Source organism: Enhydra lutris, unplaced genomic scaffold (genome assembly GCF_002288905.1).
Source record: "Enhydra lutris kenyoni isolate GAN:26980312 unplaced genomic scaffold, ASM228890v2 scaffoldscaffold35, whole genome shotgun sequence".
NCBI lineage: Eukaryota > Metazoa > Chordata > Mammalia > Carnivora > Mustelidae > Enhydra > Enhydra lutris.
The window spans coordinates 13,666,409-13,692,335 of record NW_019154119.1 but is presented as its reverse complement, the minus strand read 5'-3'; positions in this window follow the sequence as shown (position 1 = coordinate 13,692,335).

Below are 25,927 nucleotides of genomic sequence, written 5' to 3'. Positions count from 1 at the left end.
GGTAACCAGGCAAAGATTATCAAAGATAATCGAAGATTATCACCACAAACATCTTTGTGGTGCTTTGCATTTTGGAAGACTTAACACAGCTGAAAGGACTGTAAAAATCCCTTATCCCTGAGGAACTGATCTCCTTGGTATTCTTTATATTCATTTTTTAGTTATCTAAATTCTTCCTTAACCACCAAACCAGCTGTCGTGACCTAAGCCCCCTAGATGTATGCTAAGTAGGACATAAAAGGCAGTTTCCAGTCCTTCCAGTGCTTTCGGAAGGCAGCTGGAAACTACGTTGTTTGGGGAGCTGAAAACTCTGTTTCCTGTCACTGATGGCTGAGGTAATCCCCCTATAACCTTTGCCCTGTTTCTCAGGTAGGGAGGTGGAGACCCAGAGTAGCCCAAGTTACACTGGTTGAAGGTAAAATACTGGCCAGTGGGTCGGTGGGATAAAGTTACGTAGGAATTGTGACACTTTGGACCAAAAGGGATTCCACATGGAGTGGAAGCTCCATGCGGAAAGTCCGGGTTCCTTTTAAAAATGATGAAATATTTCAAACATAGAAAAGTACAAAAAATAATATAATCAGCACCCATTTGCCCTCAGGGCACCACAGCCTTTGTCTTTGTGCTTTCTCTTAGGCAGAAGCCATGTGGGACCAGGAGACAGGGATTGGCAGCTTGGGCTGGGGCTGGGTCCTGTGAAGGAATAGTCATGCGTGGGGGGGAACCACAGCCCAAATTAAATAGAAGTGAACGTGTGCCATGTTTGTTTCAGAATTTGTTTTCTGTGCCCCAGCCTTAAGAATGATGGCCTGAGGCCTACTGGCCTTTGTGTATAATTTTACGAAAAAAAACTCATCCCACAGATTTTACACTATGCTTCAACCACTTGCTTTCCTTACGCTATTTACACAATTTCACTAATATAGAGAGAAGCAAAGTGAATAATAATAGCAGTGTACTGTTTTTAAAGATTTTAGTTATTTCTTTATTTTTAACTTTTTAAATTTATAGCATGAGGAAGGGGAGGAGCAGAAGGAGAAGAAGAGAGAGAATCTCAAGCAGTCTCCATGCTGAGTGTGGAGCCTGATGTGGGGGTTGATCTCATAACCCTGAGATCATGACCTGAGCTGGAATCAAGAGTTGGTTGCTTAACCGACTGAACTACCCAGGCGGCCCCAGTAGCAATGCATTTATAATTATTCTAGCAGTAAGGGTAAGAAAAAGAGCTGATATATATCCTGCACTATGTACTGGGTGAGTTCCAAGCCCTCATGCCTAGTACTGCACCAGTCCTGTCTTTGCAGTGATGTGGAGTCTACCTTATGGCTAAGTGCGCATGCATGTGTGTGTGCGTGTGTTTAATTCAATGTGCACTGTTCTCTGAGGGCTGTTTTAATATGAGGATGCACGTTACTTCATCGCTTCAGGAAAACCTTCAGTCATCATCTCTTCAAATATTGCTTCCCTGCCCCCTTTTCTCTTGCCTTCTGCAGTCAATGTGCTTTGGACCTTCTCATTCAATCCCCACATAAGGACCCTTTATGTTTACCATGTCCTTAGAATTCCTTGCTTTATTCTGGGAACGTGGACCAAATAGATTTCTCATTGCACCAACCCCTTATTCTGAGGAGGCTAATCTGTTCCGTCTGTCCCAGGAACTTTGAACTTCAAGGACTTTTGATTTCCAGACGTTCTATTTTTCTGTCACATCTGACTGTTTTTCTTGCATTCAAATACCTTTTTTCTTTTATTACAGTGTTGATTTCTATTTTTTAATGGTTTGTCTTTCAGATTCTTGTTTTATTAATGAATGTCCTTCGGTTTTCATGGTCTGCAGGGCTGTGTCTGCTTCACTGTGCTTAGGATGGGTGGTTTCCCCATGCATTTTGTAATCTTTGATTATCAGCTCAAATTAAGAAGGCTTCCCTCTCCCCACTCTGTGCCCTGTGGAAAATTTTATATAGTTTGTGTTATTAAAGTGAATCCAGAGCTTTGTGTATTTATTTCTGGTGAGTCAGGTGGTATAAATTTAGAGCCCAAACTCATGAAGTGCTGGCAGAGATAGATCAATTTTCTTGCTAGTTTTTAGGGCAGATGGGAGATCTATTTTCTCATTTAGCTTTCACTGATGGTGAGATATTTGGGGTACTAGTAGTGGTCTCATTTATAATTCCTGGTTTATTTAGGCTTAAGGTCTTCCCTCCAGGTCTCATGTGGGCTTTAACAATCAAGATTCTATTGTTTCTGGGTTTAATAAACCCACTGAAGGCCAGGTACACCTGGCCAGGTGTTCACATGCTTCACCTTCTGGTTTTTAAGTCCTTATTAATTCAAGGGTGTACCTTATCCTATCTTTTAAGTTTTGGGTGAAGATGATCCTTCCTTTCTTCTTTCCTTCTTACCTTCCTTCCTTCCCTCCTTCCTTCCTCTCTGTTTTTGCATTATCTTTATCTGCCATCTTATCACACCTAGGATTGTTAAAACAGGTTTGTATGCTTTGGCATTGCCTTAGCACACTGAAAAAATGCGGTTAGAAAAAGTGCAGCTGTTAGAGATAATTAGTGACAGAATCTCAACCTAACACTGCCATCCTCCACATTAGCAAGTCAAACAGGTAGCCAGCATTTTGTAGGATCCTTTCGAGTATGAAAAGTCTCTATGGAAATGACTTATTTGGTAGAATTTTTATCTTGAGCAGAATTATAAACAAATCCTAGGACCATTTGAGATTAGTAACAAGTCAGTGAAGTGCAAACCAGAATGCTAAAGAAATCAGAGCAGGGGCCATGGATAGCATGGCCGATTTAAGAAAGAAGCATCCAGGCTGGAAGCCCAGGCAGGCAGGCCAGGGAAAGGTGTTTCTCTGGACCATGTTGGCTAATCAGTCTCACCTGTACCCAATGTTTCTCTTTTGCAGTCTGTTTTTTTTCTAAGCAATGTGTATCTCCCTAACCCCATTTTCTACAGAGTGCAGACTCTTACGTCTTAACAAGAGACTTCGTCTCTTTATAAAATTGAAAATGAGAAAAAGCTCCTCTAGTTATTCTTAAGAAGAGAGACTGAGACAAGTGGGACTTTGACCAACCAAGACAACCACAATTCTGCTTTCTAGGGCTGAACAAATGGCTTAAGAAACCCACTTAGGGAACACTTTCCTTAAAAACAAAAACAAAACAAAACAAAACAAAAAAACCCAGTGAATTAGTTTTCTATTGCAGCTGTAACAAATTACCCCGAAAGTTAGTGGCCTAAACATTACAAATTTGTTATCTTACAGTTTTGCAGGTCAGCAGCACACGATGGGTCTCATGGGCTACCATCAATGAGTCCGCTGGCTTGTCTTCCTTTCTAGAGCTTAGGAGGGGAATCTGCATTCTTGCCCATCCTGGTTGTTGGCAGATTTCAGTTCCTTGGGGTTCTTGGCTATCAGCTGAGGGTTGCAATTCTAGAGGCTGCTCATATGTTTTAGCTCATGAATCCCTTCTTTCATCTTCAAAACTGGCATTGGCGTACAGTCTCTCTTGCGTTTCACTGCCTTCTGGTCGCTTCTGGTGTGTCCTCTCTGATTGACTCTTTGGACTTCCTTTTCCACTTTAAGGGTCCAGGTGATTAGATTAGACCTACATGGACAATCCAGGAAAACTCCCCTGTTTTGAGGTCTCTACCCGATATATTCAGAGATTCCAGGTAAAAGGACATGGGAATTGTGGGGGATCACTATTCTGCTTCCTGCAATGGCACAATCGAGCAAGGAGAAATGTTATAGACCATGATATCAATTGTGCTGGCAATTTATCAAGAGAAATCTAATCAATTTTTAAACTCATTTTGTAACTGTTCACCTTTGACCTATTAATCTTCCTATCATCAGTAATATCCCAATGATGAACATGTTATAGAAATGTCTGAATAGGGACGCCTGGGTGGCTCAGTTGGTTAAGCAGCTGCCTTCGGCTCAGGTCATGATCCCAGCGTCCTGGGATCGAGTCCCACATCGGGCTCCTTGTTCTGTGGGGAGCCTGCTTCTCCCTCTGCCTCTGCCTGACACTCTGCCTGTGCTCGCTCGCTCTCTCTAAAAAAAAAAAAAAAAAAAAAAAAAAAAAGAAATGTCTGAATATCACAAGCCAGAAGGGCAAGAAACAAGGAGATAAAAGTGAAAAATAGCACGTAATCTGTAAGTGGAATGTGAAAGCATGTTGAGCTGGCCACGTTGTTGCCCAGTGCTACACTTCTTGAGTCAGTATGATCCATCTGCATGAAGAAAACAAAGAGTTATTCTGGACCAATCAGGGCCATTCTGGGGAACTTTCAAAATTGGACAGGAGAGGGTAACTACATCTTTTACTTTGGCAGCAGCCATCGGTAATGTGAGCCTGACATACTCCTTCTGAGTCCTCTTTCTCATGCAGGAGACCAATGGAATCCCCTGGGACCCAGTGCACAGAAGCCAGGATGAGTGGGAGAGGAGGTAGGGATGGGGAGGAGGAGGTAGGAGAAAGCTGGAGCACCAGCAAGAAGACTATGGATTTCTGGACATAGTTAATTCGGAGGCAGATTTCAACCCCTTCTTTCCACCTAATCTATTCTACTCATGCATCCGTCCATCACCCTTGCATCCATCATATGCCCACACTTCTAGGTACTTATGTGTCATCCGGCTCTCATCATCATCCATCATTCCCATTTGATCTGGCATGGGTTGTCTGAACACAAAGGGATTCTGACTAATGTACTCATCGTTTGGCTGAACCCTTGTATTTTACAGGTGAAGAACCTGGACCTTGGGGAAGGAAGGCATTTGAACAGGTTTCCCTCTGACATCAGGTCATGCATTCCTGCTGTCCCTCAAGAGTCTCCATGTGCTTCCTGACTATCTCTGTGTCTGTCTGGGCATTCAACCACTGTTCAAAATTTAATTTGACTTTCCTATGTTAACTGAGCTTCCCTTGGGAGGAAAAACAACTGCAAATAGCCTGTTTGCCTTCTAGGGGTTTTTGTTGTTGTTGTTTTTGAATTTCAGATGTCAAACTGTTATTTGGTTCTGAAACAAGAGAAGGGGGAGCGTTCTGCAGGATGCCTGGCCCGTGAAGCCACTTTAATGGGTTGAGGGGCACTCATGTGTCCTTACTGGGTGAAGGGAATTCAGTGCCAGAGAGGATTTGAGAGGGGCCCAGCTATGCTCTGCCGACTGTTAGCTGTGTGATCGTGGGTGAGCTATTTAAATTCTCATTTCAGCCTCCATGTAAGTATGAGGGTGAATAATAACCAAACTTATTTTGCTAAGTTGTCGTGGGGGCGTAAATTGTGCCTAACATAGTGTTTACTGCACAGTAAGAACTATATAAATTATTATTGTAATTTTACAGAAGCAGGAATGTTTAGGACCCCTTTGGAGGAAGGATCTCTTTACTAATGAAGAAATTATGTTAAATCCTATCTTGGAACCAGGGACAAAGAACCTAGCTACGCTCTCTCACTTACTGCCTTAGGTTTCAAACTGTACTCATTTTTACAAGGGTATGCACTGGAAATACACTGAGAACCCTTGATGGTACCTGCTGGCTTCATTTCTTTTGAGTACTTCATTTGCAGGCATTCTGTGCACTGTTTCTACATTTCCACACAACAAAGTGTATTCACTCTGCAGCCCCTAATTAGCTGGTTTGGTTAGGACTGGGGTTGTTTTCTGATCTCATCGATGTACTGTTGGAGCCACAAAAGAACATTGAGGGTTATCCTGGTACATCAATTCTGAAGTTGTCCCTTTTCCACTGGGGCACAGAATTTTTGGAGTTACCACATAACTAATCATCACATATATGGGATTGATAAGAAAGTAAACAATAGGTAAGAAGAAACAAAAGTAATACGTTTGCCAGAGGTCATTGTAAACAGGGATGGGGGACCTGCTTTGTTGAATTCTCCTTTGATTGGTTAATTTAGATACAGAGTCCCTGTCTACAAATGAAGACTTTACCTTCATGGATGGAGATCCAATACCTTCTTTGCTCCTCTTTTAGGTTTTCAATACTAATATCTGTCTCTTAGAAACATACCATGCATAAAGTGAGACTATATGCATTAAAGAAACTTGCTCTACTTTAAACACACTTTAATTGAATATTCTTTGGGAAAGCCTAGTAGGCTAGTCTGGGATCATCTGACTAAGCATATGTTAGAGTTAAAAGTAGTAGAATCCATTAACCACATTCCATTAGAAAGATAAGCCACATGGAGGACAAAATGAAATATACTGCAGGGGGAAAAAAAAAAGAGCATGCTCTTTTGAGATTTTGAGATTGTAGGAATAGAAGGAAAATAGAAGTCTGAAAATTTCCTGGTCTAATGACCCCATATGTAGTTTTGCAAGTTATATCACTCTCAAGGAATAGACCTAAGTGGGAGAAGAATCATTATGACTCAGTGAAAAGTCAAAATTACAGACCATTATTAATGTAATGTAATTGTATTGCTTGAACTTCTCGGTAACCACAAGGCAAATAACAGCAATATTTGAGAAACATTTTTCGCCTACACTAACAATAGTAAAATATAATAACCTGAATGCTGGGGAAATTATAGCAGAGCATAACACTTATATTCCTGGGGGCATGGTAAATCTGTTCAACCATGTTGGAAAGCAGGGGGGATCAGGGACATCAGGAGCAACAGGAATCTACATTAAATTTTACTCACTATGTTTAGATAGAAAGCTTCATTTTAAGACAATGTTCAAAGAGAAACAGTGGACAGATGAAGCTATTTCTTCCTTTGAGACTCCTTTGTGTGAGTCCTGTTTCCTTATCTTGAACCCCCAAAACATAGTTCCTTCCTTCCTTCCTTCTTTCCTTTTCTTTTCCCTTCTTCAGAGAACATTTGCCAAATGGCAAACATTGAAAGAGCCAACAGCCAGGAAAAAGTTAACAAATTATTCTTCAGGTTTTAAAGATATTGATTGATTGATTGAGCAGGAGTGGGGGAGGGGGCAGAGGGAGGGAATCTCAAGCAGACTCAGCATTGAATTCGAAGCCAGATGAGGGGCTGGATTTCACAACATTGATATCATGACCTGAGCCAAAATCAAGAGTCAGACGCCTAACCACTGGGCCACCCTGCCGCCCCTGTTCTTTAGTTTTTAAAGTATGATATGATTACATGAAATCAAGAAAGCAGTTTTACAAATGTGGAGAGTTAGAAAAAAAATGTCTTCATTGGGATGACCAGTCTGACAAGGAAAAGACAGGAATTTGGAACAAGAAAATGTGTCACGGCTGGGGTTTTTAAGAGCTATCTACTGAAAAGTTTTCTTTAATCACTTCTCTGATATTATTTTCATGTAAAACATTTAAATAAAAATATAGTGTAGGTATAAATTTAACTGTGTAATTGAAGAGCTAAATATTGCTTGCTGTCTGTATGTTCTGAGTTGTGAAAGTTCCTGCCGATACATCAGTAAGATGTAGGGAGGACATCTGAACAATTGGTGATTTGAAAGGGTATCATACTCATGTGGTCTTATTTTCATAAATTATATATATATTCATTTTTTGTAAATAACATCCTATCTTTTTCTCATCTCACGTTTTCATTAACAGGGTCTTGAATTCATTCATCTGACCAGCATGAATGTTTAGAACTTACTGCATCAGATAAAACCAAGATCAAAGAAGAAAAAGCCAGAGTCTCACCATAAAAAAAACTCCCATCTATATTATTCAATATATATTTTAATTAATATCATGAGTAACATGAAGGATTTACTTTGGTGGAAAGGATTCGCAGTAAAAAATGGAAGGATACATTTCTCATGGGTGCAGTGTGTGACACAAACCGTAAACGTGGCGTGAGGGGATAAGAACCAGACTGCAGAAGGGGAATCTTGATTCTCCCCTTAATCTTATTACTTCCTAGCATTTAGACCACCTGATTTGTTGCTACCTTTCCTTCTTTCACACTGTCATTTATTCATCAACTAATTCTCCCACTGCTCAAATATAGCCAGTGAGGGTACAGAAATGAATGATCTGGTTCCTGTCTTCAAGAGCCTCATGTTCTAATAAGGGAGATGGAAGATAACAAAAAAACTTTGGCACAGCTATGACACCAAGAGTTTGGAAAGTTTAATGAGGGCAGCGGGAGAAATGGCTAAGTAGGCTTCAATTTCCTTACACCTGCGGTAACTGTGTCCAGTTATCCATGAAGGTGAAAGGTGGGGTCTCGCACACATTCACCTTCGCTGTGTGAATGGGTCAGCACCTTTATCATCCCAGAGGGTAGCCGGCATGGCTGTTTGCAACGGGTCTCCGCCCTGGGAAGACTTACCTGGGGTCATTTCAGTCTTGCTCTGTTTTTCCAGGAAATGTCCTACCTGGGGTCATTTCAGTCTTGCTCTGTTTCTCCAGTAGCTGGGAGCCGTTCACCATTCTCTAAACAAGGGCTGATTTCTCAAACAGCTGAGCCAGACAGGCACAAGCTGCTTCCCCTGCCTGGGAAGAGGCTTCCTTCTGTTTCTGATAGGAGCCCTCCTGGCTCCCTCTGCTCTGTCCTCTGTCTAATGAGCTACTCCTCATGGGGCAGACCCAGTTCAAGCAACACTGTAAAACCTCCTTGGGGTTCCTAATGCAGGCGGTGACCTCACTCTCTGCACTCCTGATGCTTTTGCCCCACCTCTGGTAAAGCGCTCATCAAAGCCACGCGTCTGTCTCATTCACTGTGAACTCCCTGGGGATAGAGATCTTGTCTTTCTTGTTCCCTTATTGCCAGCACCTAGCAACGGGCCTTGGTAAATGTTGCTTATAAAAATGAATGTATAGGTAAAGAACATACTACTCAATGAAAAAAAGCCAAACACACGAATGAGTGATCAAATTAACGAGTCAGTAAATTACTGAGCAGTGACTGAGGAAATGAGGAAATGTTTGAGTGGTAAATTGTATAGTTATTTAATTAATGAATGCATGGATACATTATTTAGTAAATGAATAAATAAATGGATAGCTAAGCTATGGGAGCTCACTGCAGCTTCTTTCCACATCAAAGAAGAGATGATTCACTCTCGCATGCCTCCAGGATTGTATTGGACACATAAGCTTTTCACCTTTAACAGCTACTCTCTCCCATTATCCTGCCGCACATAGGATTTTTGCCTAAGGGATTGAGAACGGCTCACCTTTTAACTATTCTAGACAATTTGCAATTATAATATGCGACAAAGTTACAGTTTTGACAATATTCCACAAACCTTATTTTATGACTAGTATGACAATTTAAACACAGCCCCCTGTAAAACACCCAGTTCCCCGCACCCCCCACCTCCTTCTAGCTCTGCGTAATAGAGAAACGACTTTTGGAGTCTATCCTGGCTCATACCTTACATGGGCTTTAGTGGACTTTGATATGTAAGAGACAACATCAACTTAGAAGAAAATGATCTCTGTTATTTCAGTAAAATTTACTCAAATAAAAGCAGGCTTGCAGTATTTCATTTCCATTAGCCAAAGCAGGAACCCATTAGCTTCAGAAGTGGCGTGGCATCTGGGGCGGCCACCAGAAGGCCGTGCCTTGTATTTGAAGAACAAAACTGCAAATCATCTTGATTGTGAAGATTGCATGGAGGGGTAATAATTTGGTTATTTTGGATACCCATTTCTCATGCAGCCAGGAGCTTCTCACGAGGATCACCAAGTAAGCAAATCAGTAGGTTAAGATTAAGATTGTGGACAGAGACTCAGTCTCTGAGCGCCTGACGGAATGGGAACCAGGAAATTTGCAATGGTCGAAAGACACCGAATTTGTAAGATTCCGTTACCGTGTTTTTCGTGTAACTGAGTAATAAGGCGAGGTCTCTGTGGATACATCGCTCACCAGCTCCGTTGCAGACAATAATAATGATGACCTTTATCACTACTTTCACAGCTCAAACACCCTCCATTCTTCCAGTGTCCTTTATAGTTTCCAGACCCGCTTCAAAAAACACTTATCTCTAAACAATCTAAAGCATGCACTTTAAAAAAATGTGGGAACTAGACGTAAATTATCCATTGTCTCATGCCAGTACCTAGGGTTCTCTTCTTTCTCCTTTCCAACATTCCAGGTTTGCTGTAAACACATTTGCTTCCCTCCTGTATCATCTCATATGTTGATAGATTGCGTTTAATAAAAGCATTTTGAAGAGCATCATGGTTTTCAATTATTGTAAGTACCCATGGGCTACTTAAGTATATTCCAAAATTTGGTTATTTGTACTGTTTTTTAACTTTCAGTTATTGCCAACATCACCATGTTGGTGACTGAGTGTGTAAAGCTTCCTCCCATATTTTAGATTACATTCTTAGGACTGGTCTCTAAAAAGAAACATTTCAATCTAAATTATAAGTATTTTATTTATTTATTTTTTAAATATTTTCTTTATTTATTTAGAAAGAGAGAGAGAGAGAGAGCGTGAGCAAGGGGAGTCGCAGAAGGAGAGACAATCTCAAGCAGGCTCCCCACTGACTCTGGAAGCTGATGTGGGGCTTGATCTCACAACCTGAGATCATGACCTGAGCCAAAATCAAGACAGAGACTTAGCTGATGGAGTGCCCCAGATGCCCCTAAAATATGAGTATTTTAAAGCATTTTTTTTATTTTTTCTAAACTACAGAAAGACTTGGGTATACTCTAAATACTGAAACATTTCTTCCTCCTCAGAAAGCACTTTGTCCCTTACATTAAATATGGAAACAAACGTGGTTAATTTTTTTTTAAAGATTTTATTTATTTATTTGACAGAGAGAAAGAGACAAAGAGAGCACAAGCAGGGCAGAGCGAGAGGGAGAAGCAGGCTCCTCACTGAGCAGGGAACCTGATGTAGGGCTCAATCCCAGGACCCTGTCTGAGTCAGCTAAGCCACTCAGATGCCCCTAGATGTGACTAATAGTTAAAGACATTTTTTTCTTTTCCTATGATGCGGTTCTATTCATTGTAGTTCATATGGCATTTCAAATCCTCTATTCTAGGAAAATATTGACGTGATAATTTTGGACCACCTTTTCCCCAAGAAGCAGTCATGTAGACGAAAATATGGATTTTTTTCTTTTCTTTTCTTCCAGAGGGCAGAAGTGGCCCCACAGAGGAGAACATCCTGGAGAACTAGAGAACTCTGCTGTAAGGAGACCGTTCTGATCTAGGTAACTGGGCTGGGAGTAGAGTATTTCTGGAAACGTCCAGACAGAGCGTGGATGGCCAATTCCTGGAGAGATGTTCTGGTCTTGGAAAGGTGCTCTCATTCTGGTTTGGTAGCCCAGTTTGATGTAATGCGAGATCACTTTCTGTTCAAAAACTACAGCACGCCAGCCCCATGCTATCTATCAATCTATACAGCACATGAGAACCCCTAAGTAATTGGAAAAGTATTACATTTCCAAAGAGGCCATAAACAGAATTCGGATCAACCTTTTCAACTTTATCCTCCATAAGCACCCTTTTCAAGAACTGCAAAAAGTAGCAGAACAGTGGTTTGATCTTTGGGTTTTTTTTTTTGTTTTTTTTTTTGGTTGTTATTTATTTATTTATTTATTTATTTGGATAGCTTGAGTTTGATCTGCTCCTTCCTTGGATCTCTTCCTCTTCTCACACAGGACATGTCGTGAGTGAGAGACAAAGACGCAGCAGTAGATGAAAGCGCCCACGTAAGTTCTATCCCAGGTGGGGGACTGTGACAGAAAGGCAGAATGACTTGGTTCTTCCAGGAAGTTTTGTGAGGCAGGTCGGCATGGCCAAGGCCATTCTGACAAAGCCATACCGTGCTTATTGATCTTGGAACGGAACTCCGTCCTCCTCTCACTTCCCCCCACCAGCACACTGCCCCCCATTTCTGCTGACTCACCTCCCTCGTCTTCTCCCTCATGACTTGTCCCAAGCACACGCTGGCCTCTCAGGCCACCCGAGAAGTCCTCAAGGGGACATTGGACAGCTGCCTCGAAGAAAAGAAAAATTTGTTGGAAGAGAGAGACAGTTAGGAAGTACTGTTCTCTTTGAGCAAACTCGAGAAATTTTTGAGAGGGAGAGGGAGCGGAGCTATTTCTGTGGCTTCACATGAAGAAAGAGAAATAAAAATGACCGAAGGGCATTCTCACGGGAAGGGGCAGCCGTACCTGGAACACGGCCCTGAAGGTAGTGAGGTAGAAGCAGATATTGTAACTTATTGGAAACGGACTAGATGTTGTGTTACTAAGTAGAGGGAAGTAGGTCAGTTCAGTCCATTAGATTTTATAATTGTAGGATGGAGAAGGAATTAGGGAGCTATTGAATTTTAGCTCCTATTATCCCGGCCTAGACGGGACAGCAACAATGTGACCCGTAATCACGATAATCGTTCGGATGGACTTTATAAACGAACGGAGATAGTCCTTTTGAAAAGAGCTTTTAGAAGTGAAAACATTTCCCCAATACACACTTTCTAGTCCGCTTGGCTGTCCCCTCCGGGCTCAGAAAAAGAAACTCAGGCAGTAGAAGTATGTTTAACAATTGGGCCTCTTCCCAGGTTGTGAGACGTTGAGCAAAAATCCAGAGTTATTATTAGATCTAAATGGAGGCTTTTGTCAAAAGGCCTCTTGAACTGTTAGGAAATCAGAGTGCAAATTGATAATGACACACAACGCATCCCCTCCTGCCGAAGGCCGCTGAGATACCCCAGAAAGAACTCGCGTGGTCTCCTGCCAACAGCATGTTGCACAACACTTGTCCTTCTCCTAAGTCAGCCTGACAACTGCATTCTTCTCTTCCTTATAAGAGGCAAAATGAGATGGATTAAAGAGGATGTTTGAACTGAGACCATTAATTTCCTTGCAGTGTGTATTCAAGTCAGATCCCTTTAGAGGAGCCTTTTGTGGTTTCATAAAATTACAACTCTGGTTATTCGGCTGCCTCTTCCAAAGCATAAATTTGGCTTCTAAAGAAAACGTACTTCATAGAAGAAAGGAAAGAAATGAGTATGTAGTTATCTTAAATATATTCATTTTATATAATAGTTCGGTTATGCAAAGAAACAATTACAGTATTAACTCCTTATTAATAAAAGAAATCATAAAAAAAGTCTTCTTAAAACTTAGAAGGTTGCTTTGACTTCCATTGGAAAAAAAAAATAATAAAGAAGGTTTTAGCCTAACAGTTTATGAATGCTTCGAAATACTTTTTTAAAACTGTCAGGTTTCAAAATGAACTTTGGTCTCTTTTCTAAAACCAATGCAATACTTAAAAAAAATTTTTTTTCAGGGGTTAGGTGAGACCCTTCTAGGGAGGAAATGCATGCGCGTGATGTCTTCCAGGGAAATGGGAGAAGGGACTGCTTCATCTGCTCGTCTGACCATTTCTGGTCCAGTAGCTTCCCTCAAGTGTGTGTTATAGCTGTGAGTGCGGCCCTCAGCTCACGGAATGATAATGTTAATTCAGATTCTTTGCAGACCATTTCTGTGCTCCAAACTCATAGCACAGTACCTCACACCATGTGGCAGGAAGTCCATTTTATTTGATGAAGCCTTAAATGTCATGCCTGGAAAAGGCGAGAGACTTACTTTGCTCCGTGAGTTAGACAAACTTTGGGTTGATTTGAACTTATAGAAAATGAAACCCAATTTCTAACCTTGAAGAAAGACAACTTGGGTTTTTGGAGTCTGATCTGCCATCTGGGGATGATGTTCAGATTTGGGGAGACAGAGTGATATTTTTAAAGACACTCTTACTAATGATCTGCTGCTTTATCTCTAGGCCCAGGGCTGGGTGACTTTGAGCGGTCATCTCCACTCTCTGGGCTCTCTGTTCTCTACCGAGCCTAGCTGTTCCCAATGCTCACTGTACATCATAATCGCCACTGGAGATTTTTTTTAAACATCCATGCCTGGGGCCCACCTCAGACCAAATACTTCAGAAGTCTAGTAGGCGTGGCCCAGCTGTGTATTTTTAAATGACTCTCCAGGCGATTCCAAAGTGAAGCTGGGATTAAACCATGGCTCTAGATCAGCACCTCTCAAACTTCAATGTGATGGAAATGACCTAGGATCTCGTAAAAATGCAGAGTCTGATCCATCAGGTCTGGAAATTCTGCATCTGAAGCAAGAGCCCAGGTGATGCTGGCAGGCTTTGCTGCACTTGGAAGATCTAGAATTTGGGAGCATATAAAACATGTGAAAGGCCCCACTGCAGGCCCACCAAGTTGGATCCTGTATTTCCAAGAGTGCTAGGTGATTTGTAACACAACAAAGTTTGAAAATTACTGGTGTCAATTATCCATAATAACCCCTTTGGCTCTAAAATACAAGGTCTTTCAGGGTTGGGCCTCTGCCCTCTTCCATCTTATCTCCTTCCCGTCTCCCTGTGCTCACCACACCCTGACTGCTGAGACTCCTTGTAATTGAACAAATGTGTATTGCTTTGTCTGACTTCATGCCTTTGCACTATGGGTGTGTCATTACCATTATAGTGAAAAAAATGCTTTCATTTTTAGAAAATCTGGGGATTTTTTTCTCTTTCAAGTTTTAGGTATCAAGCCCTCCAAGGAAGTTATAGTTAATATTCCTAACAACCACACGGCCCTAGGTTAAGAGCTAACTCCACCATACTTCCTCATATTGAACTGAAATTACCCACTTACATGCTTTACTTACCCATCTGGAACGTAAATTTCTGGAGTGGTGAAAATACATCTTATTGAGTTTTTTCCTATCTATCAAGTTTCCTGGTATACGGTATACATTTCTACTTCTATTATTTTAATATTTTTTTTATTTATTTTAGAGAAAGAGAGCAAGTAGAGAGAGGGGCAGAGAGAAAGGGAGGGAGAGAGAATCACAAGCAGACTCCGTGCTGAGTGTGGAGCCTGAGGTGGGGCTTGCTCTCACAACCCCAAGATCATGACCTGAGTCAAAACCAAGTGGGACACTTAACTAAATGAGCCACTCAGGCCCCTCACGTCTACTTCTTACCGTAAATTCTAATTAGGGTGGAGATCTCAGACAGTCCTTCTTATCCATCTGTTCTTTCTGCTGTAAGTGTTAGTAACAGGGTCAATTCAATAGTAATTCAAGATGAATTTCCCATCATAGCCTGAATCTGTTGTGTCTTAAGGAGATATTGGAACAGGTGAGTTCTTGAAGGCTCAAGACCACCAGAAGAAAGCAGTTTTGGTGGGCTACCTTCAGTCATGGTAACAAATGAGTGAGAAGGTCATTTACTCACTTGATTTCTGTGCTGTTTATGTTTTTGACATTTATCAAAGCTGACGTTGTTTCTCAAAGGCCAAGGGAGGAGAGATGGAACACATCATTTTCATTCTCCTGGTGTTCTCCTGGTTATTTCCCAGGCTGACTGAGAATAATTTGCATCCTGTCCAGGCCCCATAATTTCTGGTAGTTAAAGAAAGATACACGGGTATTGCCAAAGCGCCCCAAGACCTTTACTCAGTGTAGTATGACCTGAAGGATATGCAAAATGTGGGAGGGCCATTTACTGTGATTTTCTACCTATGGCCCACACTGGAAGTGTCCTGTGAAACAGTAAGAGACATCAAGACTTCATTTGCTCTCAGCTTAAGTTTTAGATTCAAATTTGTATATGTATGAAATTCAGTGAATATCTATGAGGTGTCCCCTGTGTGTCAGACTCTGTTAGACCTCGGGGAGACTGACTTTAATGAGTCACAGATTTTTACCTTCTAGGAGCTCCCTACTACAGCTAAGGAGGACCATGCACCTAAGTGTTATCCTAGAGAATAAAGTGCCACAAGAACACAAACAAAGAGACAATTAACTCTATTGCACAAGTTGTAAAAAAGATAACAGGGGTAGTATATCAAGGGAAACTAAGAAAGTGAAAGGATTACTCAAAATAGGAGGAGAAAGAGCTTTCTAAGTAGGGGACTAGCTGAATCAAGAAGACAAAACACCATTTTAGGCTATATTATAGCACTAGAATTAAATTTACTAATGTACAATCTTAAATATAAATGTTTCTTTCACTCATATAAGTTGTTAAAAATATTTCAGGGTATTATCCAGTCATTATTCAATGGAAATTGGAATAACACCATGGTATACCAGAAAGTCCAAAAAAAAAATCAGAGGAAAAAGTTAAATTAAGACCCAAAATATGATTATGAAATGAATTTTAGCTCAACTTGAATTAAAAATGGCAAAGAAGAGCCAGCCTCTCTAAGACATTTGGACATTATTTTGTGAATTATTTGAGGCTGGGCATGAGGTTTGTTCCACTACACGGATTCCCTGGAAGGATCACCGATTTAGGATTACATTAAGCAAATTCTCAACCAGGTTTTTGTGAGCCAGGCAGACAATGTGAACATGTGTTTTTTGAATTTTCAGGGAAGGCATTCCCCTACCTCAACCTAGAGTCAAGTTTGATCCATTTTAGTGTCCCCATGTTCCCTTAGAGTTTCTGTTTGTTTGTTTCAATTCTCGCCATTCCCTGAGCACCTTACTCTTTTCGACTCTTGGCTACCTACGTGGGTCCATCTTGGCTTGAATACTGTTCATAAGGTATTAACAGATATGCGAGGACAGACTCTCTCTCAATGTTTTGTTAGCTCCCCCACTGCTTTTGGCATCGTAGAATACCCATACCTATATAATCTTTATCTGTATCTGCACCTGTACAATCTATATTCTTTCAAGCTATTTTATTAAGGTGTTTAGTTAATGTCTCTGTTTCTATTGCCATATAACAAATGACCCTGAAACTCCTCTGAAATAAGAGCAGTAGTAGATTCTAGACATGATCTTGGCTTCTACAGATTGACTTTCAGTGATTTACATAAAAGTGAAAACAGATGACAATCACAATGACAAAAATAAGGTTAGAAACACTAATAAAGTAGGAACTAAGACATGGTGTATGTCCATCACTAAAATGTGCTTGTGCTTAAAGACAGTATGGTTATCCCTGGTCTCCTTTCCTGATTCTCTGCTGATTAGGGGGTCCCCTGGCAGGCACACACAGGGAAGCTGGAAAAAAAGGTAGGGTCTGGTCAAAACAGAGAAGGACTTAAGGTAAAGAACAAGGTGCTGGTCTTGGCCTCTGTGACATAAATTAATCAACAATTTTACATACACTGAATTCAAATTTTGGAGAGGATTTTGGAAGGGGGAGTGGCAGGGTCCCTTTTGCAACAGCATTTATAGTAATTACCAAGAGTAGAACCAGAAAGCAAAACAGGTGAGAGTTTCAATGCTAATTGGAAATAGATGTGTGTCTTAACTTGGCAACTAGTCTTGAATAAATCACATTGTTAAAATATTTTTCAAAGATGAAGGGAACAATTTAAAAGAAAAGAAAAAAAAAACAAAACAAAAGTCATGACAAGACACACCCTTATGAAATTTCAAACACGAGAATAAAGAGATCCTGAAAACATCATAGGAATGAAACTCAACAGTCATTGGATATCACATTACTAACACAAAATGCTAGAACACAATGGTGTAATTCTTTCATAGTTTTGAGGAAAAACATTTTCAACATTGAACACTATAGTTAGCTTTGGTGGAAACTTGTGGTTTCCTACTCAGCAACCCTTTTTTCTCTTCCTGTTTGTAGGTACCTCTCCAGTTCTGTTGAGCATCTGCTGAGCAGCAATATGCTGAGGGGGGAGGGCCACTCCCACAGCCATGGAAAATGTATTATTGGTCTACACCAGTTACGACAAAACCATTCCTCTTTGCTATTGATTATTCAAAGTGTGGGACTGTCATGTAGTTCTAACAAAGGAATTCTCTGGGCTTCTGAAAACAACTGTTTTCCTGATAGAAAGATAGAGCTACTGAAGAAGGTCTCTTTTCCCCAGCAGTCCATCTTCCTGCCTCAAACTCAGTTATTGGAGGATATTATGCTTGGATCCGTGTTATCCATCTTGTGACTACAAGGTAATAAGCCAACATACTGCTGGTGGCCAAGGAGAATAATGGAAAGAGCCCAGGTCATTGATAACATTGTTTAGCCACTGCACCAAGCCTGGTACCACCTACCTCCAGATTTCCTGTTATTTCGGATAATCAAGGGTCTTTTCCCCTTGAGCTATCGTGGGGACGGTTTGTCACTTGCAGCAGAATGGTAACAGCTCTTAGATATTGGTCTGCACTGGTGGAATAAAAAGATGTTTGAACTGCTACTTAATGTTAAGGGCAACCAGCAGAATAACTGAGAAGAATCACATTTAGGGATTTGGTGAAGGAGAATAGTAGTGTCAATGAGCAAAATCTTTATTTTTTATGTTGGAGTATCTCACACAATCTTCTCGTCCCCTATTTGTCTTCCAAACCCCATCTCAGATTGTCACCTACTCTGTGAAACAGTCCCAGCCACCTGTCACCCTTGCTCCCAGGCTGCAATAGTTAATTGCGGACCCCTCTGTAGCATTATTTTATTCATCCATCCATTCAACCATACTCTGGAGGGGTTATTCTGTCCCATGCTGTTGTGGAGATGCTAAAGATACAATTGGAGAAAAAGCATGATATATATGGGCCCTCTTCTCATGGACCTGACATTTATAGGGAAGAAAAGAATTAAAGATCTGATTATAAAACTAGATAAGGAATTAGAATTGTGATGGGGCTACGAAAGAGACATGTAGAGAGCAGGGAGAGTATAGACACACAGGCATGGACCTAATTTGGAGGAATCTAGGGAGGCTTCCATGAGGAGGTGATGTCTGAGCCGCCCTCTGAAGGATGAAAGACATTAAGTAGATGTAAGTGTGAAGGTGTGAAGAAGTAAGCAGGTATGAGGAGCATGGTACAAGGCAGGAAGGAGTATACCATCGAGAGGAGAAACTCTGCGAAGGTCCCACGCTGTTGGAATGAGGGGAGAAGCCAAGATAACACTGGTAAGGGGCACCTGGGTGGCTCAGTCGTTTAAGCATTTGCCTTCAGCTGAGGTCATGGTCCCAGAGTCCTGGGACCTTGCTCAGCAGGGAGCCTGCTTCTCCCTCTGCTTACTATCCCCCCTACCAAAAAAAAAAAAAAAAAAAAAAGACAACCCTGGTGAGGGAAGCAGGGTTCACATCTTAGAGGGCCTTCAGACCATGTTATGGGTTTTGTCCTTTTCAGAGAATGAGGAATCCACTGAAGATTAACCTCAGTGAATTTTGTGAGTGAGTGAGCTGCAGCCCGTGGAGCAAATCCAGCCCACCACCTGCTTTTGTAAATAAAGTTTTATTGGAACATAGCCTTGCTCTTTTGTTGCGTACTATCTATGGCTGCTTTCACACTGTAATGGCAGAAGGGGATAGTTGCAACAGACATTGTATGGGATGCGAAGCCTAAAATATGTTTTCTTTACAGAAAATGATCCTTGGAATAGATCTTGGAATAGATGAACAATGCAGAGAACTGTTCATGCTTTTATGCTAGCACCTGTTGTGCTAGGATCATCTGATTACCTATTGGATTTCCCCATTATTATACTGTGAGCTCATTTTGGAACAGGGACCCTATTCAATTCATCTTAGTTTCTCTAATTTCTAATACATTATTGGTCCAATGAACAATTCATTGGTTGAATCAATTCTGCTCATTTACCTCATAGATCATCTAGACCAGTAGCTGCTAATTGGACTGATTGGAAAACTAAGTTCAGGGGATTTTGTGGGACCTTCCCCCAAACACTCAACAAGTTATTATCCATATTGGGTATCAAATCCTGATCTCTTGATTATCATTCTTGCCATCTCTGTTCTTACTTTGACTCAGCTGCCCAAATAATTTGAGTTTCACTAGAACCAGGAAATTGGAGATATGTATCTACTTATAGAGTCATACTTTGAGAGCCACGATGACTCATTTATGAGGAAAATGTGCCCAGGAGCTTTGTCTAAATTTGAGTTATCATCATTTCTATAGAGCAGAGGTTTGTGCATTATGTTAGCAAGCTGAGCTCGATGAAATAGTCTGGAGAGCTCTGCGGATTCTGCGACGGCTCCTACATGGAGGTCAGGGGTGCAGAAGGCTCCGTATTGCTGTTCCATATGCCTGTTTGCCCTTCCTATTAGAAGGCTGGAAATATAATTAGGAGACAAGCACCACAGATGCTGCAGTTTACAATAACCAGAAGAAACCACCGAAATGGGTAAGACATGAAAGGATAATTTTGCTTATACAAAATAGCAGACTGCAAACTAAAACGAAGAAAAACAAACAGGCAGATGGAAAGAGTGGGGAAGGCATTGGCACAGCTGTGAGCGGGATTTAGACACCCAGATGCAACATAATTTGGGGGGATGGGTGGGAGAGGAAGAGAATCTGAGAAAAAAAAAAAAAAAACCCGAGATACAAAAAAGATACTGGGGAATAATGATCTTCTCATCTCTCCACCTGCAAGTTAAACTTTTTCACATCCCCCTCCTTGTACCCTGGTTGCTGAAAGTCATTTCTTGGGGGACAGGAGGAGGGGACCCAAGGGCAGAAAAGATAAACAGGCATCTTTCCTAACAGAGAAGGCAGTGGCAGTAAAATCAACAGCTATGATTACAGTGGAAGAAGAAAGACATAGCCATTACCCAGAAGAGGGTGAAGAGTAGTGTTTGGTTTTATTATTAGCAGCATTATTTAGATAAGAACACACACGCATGGCTCCCTTTCCAGATAGAGTCCGGGTGCAGGGAGGGGCAAGAAAGGGAGAACCACTGTGCTCAGTTTCAACAGATGCCTTAACCACTGTCATGGAAACTGCAAACATCATCGTGGTTAGTCCCCCTCCCCCAACATCAGCAAAATAACTAAGTAATGTATTGTCTTCTCTGTTTTTAGGGGTTAGGAGACTGAAGTTCAATGGGTAGGAAGTAAGATTTAAACCTAGAACTTTCTGATAATCTACAGTGTCTTCTCCAACCACTTATAGGCAAACACAAATCAAAGTCATCAGCAGAGGCTCTTCTGTTATGTCAAACCAAATGGGACACCCAAAGGGAGTGACGGGTTCTTTAACGAATGGTGCCTCATCAGAGAAGGTTCCACTGCCTGAGCAGAGACACGGCAACACGTGTTCTGCCCGGACGTGCGGTCTGAGCCCTATCATTTCATTTCTTTCCAAATGCTCATCATTTTCCTTCTTTTTTTCTTTTTGGTACAGTTGGCTGTTTATGCTTTTAACTCCCACTGTACTGTGAGCCCCTGGAGAACAAAAATTGGGAATCATTCATCCTTATATCCTCAGACCCAGGAAAAAATCCTGATCTTCCTTAAGGCTGTTACCTGGCCCAGCCTCAGGGGCCCCACAGCCACGGTGTCAGCATGCAGCACAGGGGTTCCCCACAGAGCAGGTAGCCAGCGAGGGGTGACAAAGGCACGGCTCTCCCCAGCCAGTCAGCTTCTAAGAAGTTCCCCATCACAACTGACATCTTCCTCCTCTGGGTTCTCAGAACACTCTATTTGATGCTCCCCTTTCTCCATCCCTGTTCCTCGACACACTCTCATCCCAGTCCCAGGGACTAGCAGTCATTCATCCATAGAGCTGTTTATGGCCATGCTGGTTTCCCCTCGGGTTCCTTGAAATGGCCTGGTCAAGTGACGCGACTACATATTTTGAACAAAATAATGTGATTATTTTCTAAAGATTACCTTACTTCGTGACTTATAAATCTTTTACACGTCATCAATGCTTAGTGATGTCTTCACTGTTGATTCCTTTATCCCCTCCCTGAAACTATAGGAGCAGCACCATGCTGGGTTCCTTGGTCCAAACTATGAACGGTTTCCTGATGGCGATGGGGCCGACCTCTCTGCCTGCTGCCACAGGAAATGGGGCAGAGTTCCCACATCTTGGAGGATACATCTCTTCATGGGAAGAGGAAAACTGTAGTTCTGCATTCCAGCTCCTGGGCTGCTCACACCAGCTATTTTGGGGAAGGGGGAAGCCAGTCTCACAACACTTTCCCCAGAGAAAAGATGCCAATGTCAATGTCAGCCATTAGGAAACGTCATTAAGGCAGATGAGAAACGGGCTGTGGACATTTTTATGAGCCCAGAATACTCTGGTTGGAGATTTTATGAAGACCACAGGAAACCAGAGAGACAATGACATTCATACCCTTTTTTAGAGACTGGTAAGGAGCAATTTGTGTGTGTGTGTGTGTGTGTGTGTGTGTGTGTGTGCTCAACAGAGTGTGTTTCTGAAAGGGAAAGCTACTGTTGGAGGCCGTGTCAGAGCAAGCCTTATTCAGAGAACTTGTGGATCCCTTAGTGATAGAATGCTCCAGGCTAAGTAGCTGCAGGCTCAATGCCCAAATCCTTCCAGGACTGCAAAGAAAACCCTGTCTTTTGATTCCAGGATACTCTGGAATGCTGTTCTGCATAAGTCTCTATGGTTGCAACAGTCTACCTGTAACTTCTATATATTCATTTTCTTCTTTTTTTCACATGACAAAATGAAGCTCAGAAAGGTTGAAGAACTTAGACAAACAGAAATGGTCAGCGGTGGAATCAGAACCTGACGGTGCATTTTCTCTGTTACCATGTTGTCTCTTCACCCGGGCCCAGAGGTGCAGATTTAAGGCAGGGAAAAGGAAAAAGCCTGTGCCTGTAGAATTGTCCCCAGATGAAGTCTCCTGGGGTCTTAATTTAGGTCTAGCAGCTGGGCAGAGATATTTTTCTCTGTAAATCAGCAGCTGTGCCTTGAAGGTATTGATCCACACAATGAAACAGGAGGGAGGTGCACAAATTCCGGCAGTTTGCTTTCTGCCTTTCCAGTATTGCAATTGTGTGTTTTCCTGGAGTCCTACAAGAGGGAAGGGACAGATTATCCAGAATATTCCTGAAATGCAGAGCTTTCCTATTCATACTGACATCTTGTGGCAGTCCGGTATTACTGCAGCCTGCGTTGCTTCGTGAGTTGAACATTCAGTTTTACCAAGATTTATTTTCCACTTCCATGCAGTAATTGGACCAGAAGCTACTAAGCCCCTGGCAGGTGCCATGCACTGTGCTAAGTACTTCGGGACATTCAGACATACTTACAGAAGAACGGTGGCCGAGACCATACTGGAAGCTATGATAATAGCGTGACCCTGATAGAACTACAATGAAGCAGCGAGCACCTGTCCTGCGGGTTCTGAGGGTTACCAGGGCTCAGTACGAACTCTACTATGTGCTCTGCACTTATTTTCCCAGTTAATCTTCGTGAAGCCCCAGTCTGGTGAGTATGCTCACTCACAATTCAGATTTAGGGAAATTGAATCCATGAGAAGTCACCTAAATCATCCAAATTTAGAAAGCTCGTAAGTTGTGAAGTTAGTTTTCAAACCCCGATTTTCTGTGTCTCAAGGCCAGAGCTACACATTCGATGAACAGATAGCCGAGAGAGACAGAGTGGTTCCAATGGTGAGGTGGCACTTGAGAGGGCCTTAAAGAATGGCCAAGTTTAATCTATACTATTTAGGCCATGGAAATAATGGGTTATCAGATTTCCCACAGGTCTAGTGGTTAAAGTTGGTTCAATTTAATTCAATTCTCCAATAACAACAAGAAAAAATAACAAAAAGCCCCTCACTATTAACATCATTGTGTACGTGCTTCAGCTGGTTTTCTTGTGCAAACTTACAGATACGTGAAATAGAACAGTAGCAACAATAGAAAAGAATCATACTGTATGTACTGCTTGGTAATCTGCTTATTTGAGCAAAATTATTGGATTTCTACTGTTGTATACCAAATTACCAGAAACTTAATATCTTAAAACAACACTCACTTCTTTCATGGTTCTACAGGTCAGACGTCTAGGCAGGCTCAACTAAGGGTACCCCTAGGGCAGAGTCGAGGTACCTGCGGGGCTTGGGTCTAGGGCAGAATCCATTTCCAAGCTCATTCAGTTGGCAGAAGTTAGTCCTTTGTAATCGCAGGACTGAGGACTTTGTGGTTTTGCTGGATGCTGACCAGAGATCCCTTCTTATTGCCTAGAGGCTGCTGTCAGGGCCTTGTCAATGATTCTCCATCTCAGCAATGGAGAACCTCCTTCTCATAGAGTCTCCCCAGCCTCTGAATCTCCCTAATTTCTTCTCCTGCTACTATCTGGAGAAATCCCTCAATATCTAAAGGCCTCTTTTAATTATGTGAGCCCCACTTGGAGGATCTCCCCTAGCTTAAGATCGACTGATAAGTAACCTTAATGACATGGCAAACTTCCTTTTGCCACAAAATGTAATTTGTCATGAACGTGCCACCTGGGGCAATCTTAGAATTCTGCCTGCCGCATTTAACAAACATTCATTGAGGGTCTGTTACATGCTAGATTCTAGGCTCCAGAGCTACCACAGTGAACAAATCGATAAAGGCTCATGAAATACACAAGTGTTCTGGAAAGAGAAAACGTTTCTATATCATGGGATATGACTTTGCTTTTTCTTTCTTTTTTTTTTTTTTCTTTGATGGGACTGTGTAATCCTATCGTATAAATACACTGTAATTTAAGTAAATAATTCCAATATTGGACAATTTAGGTTCTCTTCCAGTTTGCATTTATAAACAACATTGCAATGGACATTCTTTTGCACTGGTATCAGATAGATGCCCGGAAGTAGAATTTATGGGTATAATGTATGATTTTGATACATAATATCTAATTGTTTCTTGGAAAGTCCATACCAGCCAACATTCCTGCCAAATTTTTTCATCTTTGTAAATCTTTCTAGGGAGATTGAACATTTTATCCAATATACATATATTTATAATATTTATAACATTTTGGGTTGTTCCTGCTCAATCCTTTGTGAATTTTTCCACTAGGACTTTTTTTTGCCTTTTTATCATTTTATTAGATATTTAAATATTTAATGTATTAACTTCACTGTCTTACACACTGCAGATTTTATCTTAACTTACTGTCTTGTCATTTCATTTATGACATTTTTTGATAGGACGGATTTTTTCAATCTAATTTATTCACGTCTTCCTTTGTGGCTGCACTTTTTGGAATAAGAGTAAAGCCTTTTTCACCCCCCTATGTAACCATGCATGTATATTTTCTTTGAATTTATTTTTCTTACGGAAATTTTTATCTTAGCCCTAAATTAAGAATTTTAGATTATTTTTTCAAAAGTATAATCAGTTGCTCTGCCATTGTCCCATGAATACAACAGACATTTCAACGTATCTATACTGTGAACAAATTCTTTGTTCTCTTCTGGACTTCCCATATAGTTTGGCTACTCTGGCTCTCCTGGATGACCCCCACACTGACTCGATTGCTAGAGTTCTATGACGTTTTGAGCTCGATAAGCTAAGTCCTCCTTCATTACTCTTCTTTAAACTAAAAAGTGTTAGAAGCGCAATGAATTAACTTCTTATGTCCCTGTGATGTTCTCTCAGCCCACATCCACACCCCAGTTAAAGATGCCCTAGAGGGACACCTGGGTGATTCAGTCGGTTAAGCATCTGCCTTCAGCTGAGGTCAGGATCCCGGGATCCTGGATAAGGTCTTACATCGGGCTCCTTGCTCAGTGGGGAGCCTGCTTCTCCTTCTCCCTTTGCCTGATGCTCCCCCTGCTTGTGTTCTCTCATTCACACTCTCTGACAAAAAATACATAAAATGTTAAAAAATAAAAGATGTCCTAAGAGTATTGTTGATATCTCTTCCTCTCTTTTTCACTTCCTAACCTTCTACTGCCCAACAATTATTTCTACCACACTGATTTCACCCATCATTCTTAAATACATCAACTTTCTCCTCCCTGACTCCTACTGACTTGGTCCTGATAGTGGTCTTTGCCTAGTCGGTTGAGAGACCGCCTGAACAGTTTAGTTGTCTTCAGGCTCCTCCAACCCGTTCTCTACCACAGTTTTGCCGCCATGGCTGATGTGGTCATATCTCTGCCATGTAGCGAGGCTTCAGCTGCCCCCATCACCTGTGCTCTCAGGTAGGAGCTCTTCAGTCTAAAGACCTACATTCT